At 38.8% G+C, this 11,902-nt stretch overlaps 1 pseudogene across 1 annotated transcript; it reads right to left on the bottom strand.

Moving 5' to 3' along the window:
- Window positions 1-8: 8 nt before the first annotated feature.
- LOC143858959 (N6-adenosine-methyltransferase non-catalytic subunit MTB-like) lies at window positions 9-3,389 on the bottom strand (annotated as a pseudogene). Its single transcript, XR_013239094.1, has 2 exons — window positions 3,035-3,389; window positions 9-2,463 (listed from the first exon to the last, which is right to left on the bottom strand). The product of XR_013239094.1 is annotated as a N6-adenosine-methyltransferase non-catalytic subunit MTB-like (transcript).
- Between the last annotated feature and the right edge of the window lie 8,513 nt (window positions 3,390-11,902).

Raw genomic sequence — 11,902 nt, 5'->3', positions numbered from 1 at the left:
TTTTGTATTTCTTCTGGTGTCATATGGTCAGTAACTCCGGGAACCCGATGGACATATTCCTCCCATGGGGGATCGACAAGAATGACATCGAACTTGGTGCCAAAAAATTCAGGGGAAAACACATGCTCGCGCAGGTCGCACTTGTAATACATGGGTGGGGATGAAGATTTGGCCACAATTTCATCTTTCCTCTGAATAAGTTCCCTCAGCTTTGGGTAATCCTCCACAACACTGGTAAGTTCTAGCCCCCTGATGAAATTCTGTGGTCGCATACCAGTATCCACAAAATTTTGGGAGTAGTCATTTTGCTCTCCCCTTGAAGGAGCTTTACCAGGGGGAGCACTAATCCTAGGTGGACCCCAACCCATTGGAGCATTATCATGAGGTACTCCACGTCCAATTGGTCCCATTATATTAAATCCAGGACCACTTATGCTAGGAGATACTCCTCTTCCTGGGCCAAATTGATTAAAATACATTGCATGGTTTGGGCCAGTCCCCATATTAGGAAGGAATCGCGGTCCTGACAATCGTGGTGGTGGTATGGGAGAAAGTCCAGGTGGGGCAGCCAACGTATTCATATCAAAACCTCGAGGTCCAGGCCAAACAATTGGCCCTGGAGATGGAGGAATGAAAATCGGTACAATTGGTGGGCCTGGAGCTGCGGACATGTTCGGGCCAATGGGCCGCATGGGTCCAGGTGGCAAGCCCAAGTGACCAAAGGGAGGTCCCACCATAGGCACTGGGATTACATGTTGCTCGTCCCTCCCCTGAACCCCTCCTCCTCTTCCTCTCCTGCCTCCTTTTCTTCCTTGACGAATGCCCGTATTGAAAGACCCCGGTCCCTGGTTATTTCCAAATGGAGGCAGTGAACCCCTACTAGAAGTCTGGCCTGCACTAGTATGCCTAGAAAACATGGATCCAGACTCCTCTCTCTCATAATTGAGAGACTTGGGCCTGATCTCTATCACATCAGAATGCTCATTTTTAGTTCCAACACTCGAGGTTTTCATGCCTTCAGTCCTGGTTCTGTCTTTTCTATAAGCAGGTCTACCATGAAGCTTCTCATTATCCATTCTATCCCGTTCACGCCTCTGTGAGTCCCATTCCTTTTATAGTCAAAATCACCATCCCCATCTTTTGCCTCCTTATCATTCCTGCTCTGCTGCCTTTTCCTCCAACTATGTTTAGAACCTCCCCAATCCCTATCTCTGCCTTTGGATCTATCACTTCCGTAAGCTTCTTTTTCACTTTGCCTCCCTTTGTGGCTAATACTTCTTTCATTGTCAGATTGAAAGAAACCTCGATCAATTTCATCCGACTCTTGACGATGCCTCTCAATTCTCTCAGGGCTTCGTGACCTTTTAGTGCGCCTCACTTCCCTACCACTTCTATCTGTATTATCAGACCTCTCTCGACTTTCCGCATCATCACGGCCACTATGTGCAAGGTCTCGTTGCTGTCTGTTCTTTTCAGTTTTCTCTCCATGGGCTCTGGAGCTCAGCCTATGGACGCTAGACTCAACATCCTTCACCATTTTCTCTCTGACACTCATCTGCCTATTGTCTCTAACACCTTCTGATCTTTCTTCTTGAGCCTCTGACATGCCTCTACTTTGACTCCTCTCTCCATCAACCCTTCTCTCTTCCTTGTTGCTTGATCTAACACCCTTATCAATGTTTGAATCTAAAGCCCTCCTTTTACTCTCTTCTGATTCAATTCTTGCATCAACATTTCTCTCTCTAGAAGAAGCATGCTTATGATCCAAATAACCACCATCATCGGCCTTTCTGACAGATTCAGATTCATCCCATCTTCTCCTCGGATTCCTTTCCCGTTCACAACTTCCAAGACCTTTATCTCTGCCACTTTCCATCCTTCCTGAATACCTCGAATCCTTATCCCGCGCATTTTCAAGCGACCCATCATGGGAATTATCCGCCTTGCTTCTAATTTTGCTCTGAGAAGCCTCTTGAGAGGACGTCTTTGTGTTCGATTCCCTCAGAGAGTTCCTCTCATTTTCATCAGCTAAACAATATACTTCACTCCTTACAACATCCCTGCCCTTTCTACTAATTTCCGATTCTCTATCCTGTTACACACTACTCAATATCTTCACACTCTTCTCCTCATAGGTTTTCTTCATTATCTTCGGAATGTTGCGCTTTCTAGAGTTCCACTTATCAACAATCTCCCCTATCTTCCTCTTCTTCAACCCTATAACCCTTCATGTCTGAATTCTCCTCCAAATCCTGTTTCGGGTAACTCAGAATTGATTCAAGTGCATCCATTACAAAGAAAGTCTGTCAAATACAATTGATTTATATTCCTTTCTCTATCCTTAATCAAGATACAACTGCAACTTCAACATTGAATTAACGCTAAAATTCATCTAATAAGAGTGTCTATAACATGATAAACCAAATAAAGCATTAGCCCCGAATCGACAACTTGTTCCAAAACCTGTAATAAAAAGAAACAGAAAATCAAGCATCCATGGTATTTTAAACCAACTGATTAACTCACACAGACACACACAGACACGCATGCGCACAAAAATACCGCAATCCCAAAACCCTAACCCTAATAAATAGAAAAAAAAAAAACCCTAATAAATAGATAAAAAACCAACCAAAACCCTAAACAAATATGGAAAAAAAAAAAATCACACCATCCGTCTAAGCGAAGACACGAAAAGGAAGCCCAAGAAAACCCAAGAAAATTGAAAAGAATTGATCCTACATATAACCAAACACTAAAAAAAGAATTCAACCAAGACCCACATTTTTAAAAAAAATAAAAAAAATCAACCAAGACCCTATATATAGTAAACTCGATTCAAATTCAAAGGAATTGAAATCCTATTACATAAACGAAAATCCTAGAAGATGGGAAATATTCTATCTGCACGTATAAAAACCTGAAAATCTTCATCAGAATCAAATCCAAAAGAAAAAAAAAAAACCTAAAATCTCTCATAGTACAAAAGGAAAGAAGAGTTAAGAAATGAGGAGAGTGAAGAAGAGAAGGGTACCTGGAATTCTATATGGGTCTGACCCTAAATTCCTCTGATTTTCACCTTGAAATTCTGAGTAAAGATGAAGATATGGAATGATGGGATTTCTTTCGCTTTTTTTTTTTTTTCCCTTGAATTTTTTGTTTGTTGAAGAATAGAAGAGTGATGTGTTGTTCTGTCTCAGTGAAAAGGTGTGATTGATTACACGCGTAGTACGCACCCTCTCTCTCTCTACCCTTTTAAGAACGGAAAGAAGGAAGGTGTTCCTCCGGGCAATCTTTGCCGAAGTTTATACGGTGAACTCACGCCATATATATTGCGGCAAAAGAAAGGGCAGTGATGAGGAGAGGGGGCGAATATATCATTTTCTGTAATAAATTCACCCCTTTTCAGATAAATTCACCCTATATTTTTTACAACCGATAACACTCTCCCCATTTTTATTACAACGTACTCTCTCTCTCTCTCTCTCTCAAACATGAACCTTTGGTTGGGCCTCAAAGGTGAATTGTTTAGAGCTTTGAACCAGGTAGGCCCCACCTGTATGTGCTTGTTCTGGCAAACGAGAAGGTTGGGTTGGGTTCGGTTACATTACCTGCGGGTCATGCGGTCTGGGTCAAACGTGTTGACCCACATCCATACAGGTCAGCACGCACTTAGGTGACCCGCATCCACTGCGGGTGGCCAACCTGTTGGTTTGAGTACATTTTTTTTGGGTGAATAAGGAATTATAGCAGAAAAAAAAAAAAGAACAAGTGACTTAGAAAAATGCCGCAGTACCCCCATTGCAAACGAACCTTTGTCCCTTTTATACTAGGTTGCATTTCCTCTTAATCTAGACCGTCAATTTCTATTTTTCTTTGATCTCACGGTTCGTATGGATTGTTTCTTAATGAAGTAACACAAAATGCGGGTACCCACGGGTTCACCCGACCCAACCCATGTTTTGGCGGGTTGGGTGACCCGCGGGTCAATCTTGACAGGTCACTCAAATGCCAACCCATACCCACAAATTTGCGGGTGATCAGTTGCGTCGACCCACGGACATGGGTCGATTTTGCCTGGTCTAGTTCTCACAAATAGTACTCTCTCCTCTCTCTTTGAGCACAAACAGTCCAAAGAAAGAATGGTTTAGATCTTTCAAGAAGGTGGACATCATAAAAGGTCTATTTACAAAAAAAAAAAAAAAATCAATTGTCCCACCTGATTTGAAGATCGAAACTGTTCATAGGATGATCAATTGGGCCCACCTGGCCCATAAAATCAATTGAGCTCACCTGGCCCATAAAATCAACTCCGTAGGATGATCCACTCTGATCAGACTTTACAGATCGGAGAGTTAGGATCATCATAAAAAGTGTATTTACAAAAAAAATCACTTCGGCCCACTTGATTCGAAGATCCAAACTGTTATTTTTTTGGGCACCAGTGTAAATAAGCCTTTCCCATAAAATCAACCCCATAGGATGATCCAAACCTTCCGATCAGGGAGTTAGGATCATTATATGGAGATGGTTTTTGGGGAAAGGCCTATTAATATTGGACCCCATCATATGAACGGTTTGGATATTTGAATAAGGATCGTAATGAATTTTCTAATAAATATGTGTTATATATGGTACTGATATTGAAACCTATGCTTATAGACCATGCAGGCAATGCATGGTCCTCCAAAACAAGAAGTTTGAGATTTTGTCTTCAACTTAGAAGGGTTGACAGTAGAGGAGAGACAAGATGCATATGCTAATCTTGTGACTATCGATGTGGAACACTTCAATATGATTAAAGAGCTTAATGATGAAGAGAAGCGGAAATGGATCCAACTTCTAAGCCAACGCCCACCAACCTAACCGGCATGGCTTCTTTTTGGCAAAATCACATAAAAAGTCCTACCAATCAACATGCATAGTTCTGATATTGATGAATGTTTTGTTCTTCATTTGTTTAATTTATAGATCAAATGACTTTTATTTACATGTTATGTGCTTTCTTCACTGAACGTTGGAAGAATTTGGAACTCTGAGCAGGGTCACTGAGCCTAGCCTGCACTTGTTAATTGAGTTGCGATTAGCAGTCTTTATAGCTAGGACATGTAATCTGTGTATAGGAATAACTACTTTGGTGTTTTCTTTGAATTTTTAGTTTTAGCTTCTCATGATGAACACTAAACAAGGTGGTTGCTATATCATTTTGCCATATTGAATTCTAAATGGAATCCCTCTTTGAATGCGTGTGACCATGTTCACGGATTGGAAAGGGTTCCTGAGCATAGTTAACTGATAATGGTATAAAAATTCAAATGAAAAATCAGTTTCCTAAATATAGCCATTGAACCTGCTAGTTCAGCTCCCGAAATTTATTTGTCAGCGGAATTCAGCCATTTCTGTAAGTACTTTTTGGTTAACAAATGGATAAAGATAGTTATATACGTTTCTGTTAACTTGGAATAATGGGCATGTGAAGATTTTGTATTCCAATTTCTAAGACTTAATCATGCTTGCATATTTGATGAAGATGTAAAAGTTCAAAGAAAGAAAATTTTTTTCTCTAACATTTAAAAAAAGGGTTTTTCACCATAATATGTTGGGTTAGTCACTAATCTAATCTCTCTCCATTATCTGCATTTCTTTGACAGGCAGAGGTTGTTCAACCCATAGTTACCAGGGTGGGAAACGGAAACGGGAAACGAAACGTGAAACGCATGAAAAAAAATATAGGGGAAACAAGAAACGTGAAACAATAGAAAATGGTAGGAAAAACGTCTTAGGAAATGATGTGTTTTTTCCAAAATGATTTTCGTTAGTTCCACACATGTTTCCCACACGTTTCATATGTGTTTTCTACGTGTTACATACGTCTATCATGCGTTTACACATTATTTACATAAGTTTTCCATGTTTCCCATGTGTTTCAAAAATATTTCTCCAATTTTGTATCATATTTTGGAAACGTTTCCGAAACGTGTTTCCCTCATTTTAGGGGAAACGAGTTTCCCAACCGCGAGAAACGCATTTTAGGGGAAACGGGTTTCCCACCTGCCCAAGGAGTTTCCGGCAACTATGGTTCAACCTGCCTTTGCACTGGGAAAGCCTCAACATCAGGGACTCCTATACATGAATGGAGCATGGTAATGGAGATGCACATCATGGTCGTTTTTGTACATTACAACTACTTTGACATCAACCAATTTGTTATATACTTTTAGATCAAATTAAAGTCTGCCCACAATTCATGTTAAAAGGGGGGGCACATAATCCTACGCGTGGGGGTGGGGTGGGGGGGATCATCTCCCCAAACTAATTTGTAAATAGTTGAAGACACCCAATTTTGTCAAGGTGGAACTAATGGTAAGTTGTCGCGAGGAAGAATCTCATGTCGAGTCCTAGAGCACCGGTTCCTTTTCTCTCAATCTCTCTTTAGGTTATTGAAACAGGAAAATACTTTTCGAAAATGATTTTATCCCAGAGATGCAACAAAAGCTTGTCTTTACATATCACCCGCCTTTTACGGCAGAACCAAAAAGCCCATTATCACACGGCATAGCCGAGACGTTAACTTTGAGTCAAAAACATCCGTTTTAACCCAAAAATACTTCGTGTCTCGAAAGCTAACGATATTAGATTCATTGGAATCTTCCCGGAAGGAGGAATCCAACGGATTTGATCGCGCGTGATTCGGAGTCCAATCGGAGAACTTGCGGTCAGCCGAAATTCCCCAAAAGAGATGAAAAATCACAGTTTTCGAAAAAACACAAAAGACAGGAAATCACATTTTCCCATACAACCGACATGGCACTGATGTGACTCCAAATTTCGCAAATTGTGAAATTGGATTTTCCAATTTCGCACTTTGAGAAATTTGATCCAATTTCGTACTTTGCAAAATTTGAGTGGAAATTTACAAAAATACCCCCCCCCCCCCCAATTCTATAAATAGAGGGTGCATAAGCGTAAATCAGATTTTAACTTTTCTCTCGTTTAAATTTTTAACTTCTGGTTTTTCAGTTCAAAACCTTTTCCTAATTTCTAGAAAACACTAGTTTCTTTACTTTAGAAGAGAGAAAGTAGAGAAACTTTTAGGTAGCTCACACTGGGCGTCAGTATTTTGCCGAATTTCCAAAGATCAGTAGCAACATCTTTCAAATATCGCCGTTCTTCTGCCGAATTTAACAGAACTACGAATTTTTTTCAATAATAGCATCGTTGTAAAAAGAAATCCTATGTCCAATTCACTTGATATTGATTCATATAGGCTCCAAAGGGTTTTCGAACTCCAAAAGGCTTTCCAATTGAGTTTACGAGTGTTAGAATTCTGTTTAGAGGGTTAAGGAACATATATATAGGCTAGGGTGAAAACTAGTCGTTTGAGTGGCATTTTAGTAAAAACTGCCAAGTTCCAAGAACTAAGCAAATCTCGGGGCACACTTTCAATCTATTCTCTCTATTCTTGTTTGTACATTTGGTTCTATCTTTAACTAGTTGTAGTCCCGTGCGATGCACGGGGCGAAGAAAAAATTATAATCTTACGGATTTGTACATATCAAGTTAGAAATGTTCCTATTTTTATGGGATTCTTTATTGGGAAATTTTATTGCGTTAAATATTTATTAGAAAACTTTATTGCGTTAAATGCGTATTTTGCAATTTAGATGAAATCAATTTAGAAAAGTTCCTATTTTTTTGGGACTCTTTATTGGAAAACTTTTTTGCGTTAAATGTTTATTGGAAAAAGATACTTTACTAAGGTTTCGTATGATAGAGGAATACGTGTGAAAAGGTGTATCATTTTCCTATTTTTGTTTAGCGACTCTTAAAGAACTTTTGGAATTTAGCTGAATGTGTCACGTGGCACCCCTACTGCATTCTGAAATTTAAAAACGCTTTAAGGGGATGTTGCACACCGTTTTACACTTTTGAAATTCCAAAAGTTCTTTAAGAGTCGCTAAACAAAAATAGGAAAATGAAACACCTTTTCACACGTATTCCTCTATCATACGAAACCTTAGTAAAGTATCTTTTTCCAATAAACATTTAACGCAAAAAAGTTTTCCAATAAAGAGTCCCAAAAAAATAGGAACTTTTCTAAATTGATTTCATCTAAATTGCAAAATACGCATTTAAGGCAATAAAGTTTTCTAATAAATATTTAACGCAATAAAATTTCCCAATAAAGAATCCCATAAAAATAGGAACATTTCTAACTTGATATGTACAAATCCGTAAGATTATAATTTTTTCTTCGCCCCGTGCATCGCACGGGACTACAACTAGTTAAAGATAGAACCAAATGTACAAACAAGAATAGAGAGAATAGATGGAAAGTGTGCCCCGAGATTTGCTTAGTTCTTGGAACTTGGCAGTTTTTACTAAAATGCCACTCAAACGACTAGTTTTCACCCTAGCCTATATATATATGTTCCTTAACCCTCTAAACAGAATTCTAACACTCGTAAACTCAATTGGAAAGCCTTTTGGAGTTCGAAAACCCTTTGGAGCCTATATGAATCAATATCAAGTGAATTGGACATAGGATTTCTTTTTACAACGATGCTATTATTGAAAAAAATCCGTAGTTCTGTTAAATTCGGCAGAAGAACGGTGATATTTGAAAGATGTTGCTACTGATCTTTGGAAATTCGGCAGAATACCAACGCCCAGTGTGAGCTACCTAAAAGTTTCTCTACTTTCTCTCTTCTAAAGTAAAGAAACTAGTGTTTTCTAGAAATCAGGAAAAGGTTTTGAACTGAAAAACCAGAAGAGAAATAACCAGAAGTTAAAAATTTAAACGAGAGAGAAGTTAAAATCTGATTTACGCTTACGCACCCTCTATTTATAGAATTCGGGGGGGGGGGGGTATTTTTGTAAATTTCCACTCAAATTTCGCAAAGTACGAAATTGGATCAAATTTCTCAAAGTGCGAAATTGGAAAATCCAATTTCACAATTTGCGAAATTTGGAGTCACATCAGTGCCATGTCGGTTGTATGGGAAAAATGTGATTTCCTGTCTTTTGTGTTTTTTCGAAAACTGTGATTTTTCATCTCTTTAGGGGAATTTCGGCTGACCGCAAGTTCTCCGATTGGACTCCGAATCACGCGCGATCAAATCCGTTGGATTCCTCCTTCCGGGAAGATTCCAATGAATCTAATATCGTTAGCTTTCGAGACACGAAGTATTTTTGGGTTAAAACGGATGTTTTTGACTCAAAGTTAACGTCTCGGCTATGCCGTGTGATAATGGGCTTTTTGGTTCTGCCGTAAAAGGCGGGTGATATGTAAAGACAAGCTTTTGTTGCATCTCTGGGATAAAATCATTTTCGAAAAGTATTTTCCTGTTTCAATAACCTAAAGAGAGATTGAGAGAAAAGGAACCGGTGTTCTAGGACTCGACATGAGATTATTCCTCGCGACAACTTACCATTAGTTCCACCTTGACAAAATTGGGTGTCTTCAACTATTTACAAATTAGTTTGGGGAGATGATCCCCCCCCACCCCACCCCCACGCGTAGGATTATGTGCCCCCCCTTTTAACATGAATTGTGGGCAGACTTTAATTTGATCTAAAAGTATATAACAAATTGGTTGATCTCAAAGTAGTTGTAATGTACAAAAACGACCATGATGTGCATCTCCATTACCATGCTCCATTCATGTATAGGAGTCCCTGATGTTGAGGCTTTCCCAGTGCAAAGGCAGGTTGAACCATAGTTGCCGGAAACTCCTTGGGCAGGTGGGAAACCCGTTTCCCCTAAAATGCGTTTCTCGCGGTTGGGAAACTCGTTTCCCCTAAAATGAGGGAAACACGTTTCGGAAACGTTTCCAAAATATGATACAAAATTGGAGAAATATTTTTGAAACACATGGGAAACATGGAAAACTTATGTAAATAATGTGTAAACGCATGATAGACGTATGTAACACGTAGAAAACACATATGAAACGTGTGGGAAACATGTGTGGAACTAACGAAAATCATTTTGGAAAAAACACATCATTTCCTAAGACGTTTTTCCTACCATTTTCTATTGTTTCACGTTTCTTGTTTCCCCTATATTTTTTTTCATGCGTTTCACGTTTCGTTTCCCGTTTCCGTTTCCCACCCTGGTAACTATGGGTTGAACAACCTCTGCCTGTCAAAGAAATGCAGATAATGGAGAGAGATTAGATTAGTGACTAACCCAACATATTATGGTGAAAAACCCTTTTTTTAAATGTTAGAGAAAAAAATTTTCTTTCTTTGAACTTTTACATCTTCATCAAATATGCAAGCATGATTAAGTCTTAGAAATTGGAATACAAAATCTTCACATGCCCATTATTCCAAGTTAACAGAAACGTATATAACTATCTTTATCCATTTGTTAACCAAAAAGTACTTACAGAAATGGCTGAATTCCGCTGACAAATAAATTTCGGGAGCTGAACTAGCAGGTTCAATGGCTATATTTAGGAAACTGATTTTTCATTTGAATTTTTATACCATTATCAGTTAACTATGCTCAGGAACCCTTTCCAATCCGTGAACATGGTCACACGCATTCAAAGAGGGATTCCATTTAGAATTCAATATGGCAAAATGATATAGCAACCACCTTGTTTAGTGTTCATCATGAGAAGCTAAAACTAAAAATTCAAAGAAAACACCAACGTAGTTATTCCTATACACAGATTACATGTCCTAGCTATAAAGACTGCTAATCGCAACTCAATTAACAAGTGCAGGCTAGGCTCAGTGACCCTGCTCAGAGTTCCAAATTCTTCCAACGTTCAGTGAAGAAAGCACATAACATGTAAATAAAAGTCATTTGATCTATAAATTAAACAAATGAAGAACAAAACATTCATCAATATCAGAACTATGCATGTTGATTGGTAGGACTTTTTATGTGATTTTGCCAAAAAGAAGCCATGCCGGTTAGGTTGGTGGGCGTTGGCTTAGAAGTTGGATCCATTTCCGCTTCTCTTCATCATTAAGCTCTTTAATCATATTGAAGTGTTCCACATCGATAGTCACAAGATTAGCATATGCATCTTGTCTCTCCTCTACTGTCAACCCTTCTAAGTTGAAGACAAAATCTCAAACTTCTTGTTTTGGAGGACCATGCATTGCCTGCATGGTCTATAAGCATAGGTTTCAATATCAGTACCATATATAACACATATTTATTAGAAAATTCATTACGATCCTTATTCAAATATCCAAACCGTTCATATGATGGGGTCCAATATTAATAGGCCTTTCCCCAAAAACCATCTCCATATAATGATCCTAACTCCCTGATCGGAAGGTTTGGATCATCCTATGGGGTTGATTTTATGGGAAAGGCTTATTTACACTGGTGCCCAAAAAAATAACAGTTTGGATCTTCGAATCAAGTGGGCCGAAGTGATTTTTTTTGTAAATACACTTTTTATGATGATCCTAACTCTCCGATCTGTAAAGTCTGATCAGAGTGGATCATCCTACGGAGTTGATTTTATGGGCCAGGTGAGCTCAATTGATTTTATGGGCCAGGTGGGCCCAATTGATCATCCTATGAACAGTTTCGATCTTCAAATCAGGTGGGACAATTGATTTTTTTTTTTTTTTTGTAAATAGACCTTTTATGATGTCCACCTTCTTGAAAGATCTAAACCATTCTTTCTTTGGACTGTTTGTGCTCAAAGAGAGAGGAGAGAGTACTATTTGTGAGAACTAGACCAGGTAAAATCGACCCATGTCCGTGGGTCGACGCAACTGATCACCCGCAAATTTAAAAACACTTTAAGGGGATGTTGCACACCGTTTTACACTTTTGAAATTCCAAAAGTTCTTTAAGAGTCGCTAAACAAAAATAGGAAAATGAAACACCTTTTCACACGTATTCCTCTATCATACGAAACCTTAG

The sequence above is a fragment of the Tasmannia lanceolata genome, unplaced genomic scaffold (genome assembly GCF_043159265.1).
Source record: "Tasmannia lanceolata isolate RefF3 unplaced genomic scaffold, GAP_Taslan_0.1 ptg000029l, whole genome shotgun sequence".
In the NCBI taxonomy this organism is placed as follows: Eukaryota; Viridiplantae; Streptophyta; class Magnoliopsida; order Canellales; family Winteraceae; genus Tasmannia; species Tasmannia lanceolata.
The sequence above is the reverse complement of the archived record's forward strand: the minus strand, read 5'-3'. Positions and strand labels throughout refer to the sequence as shown.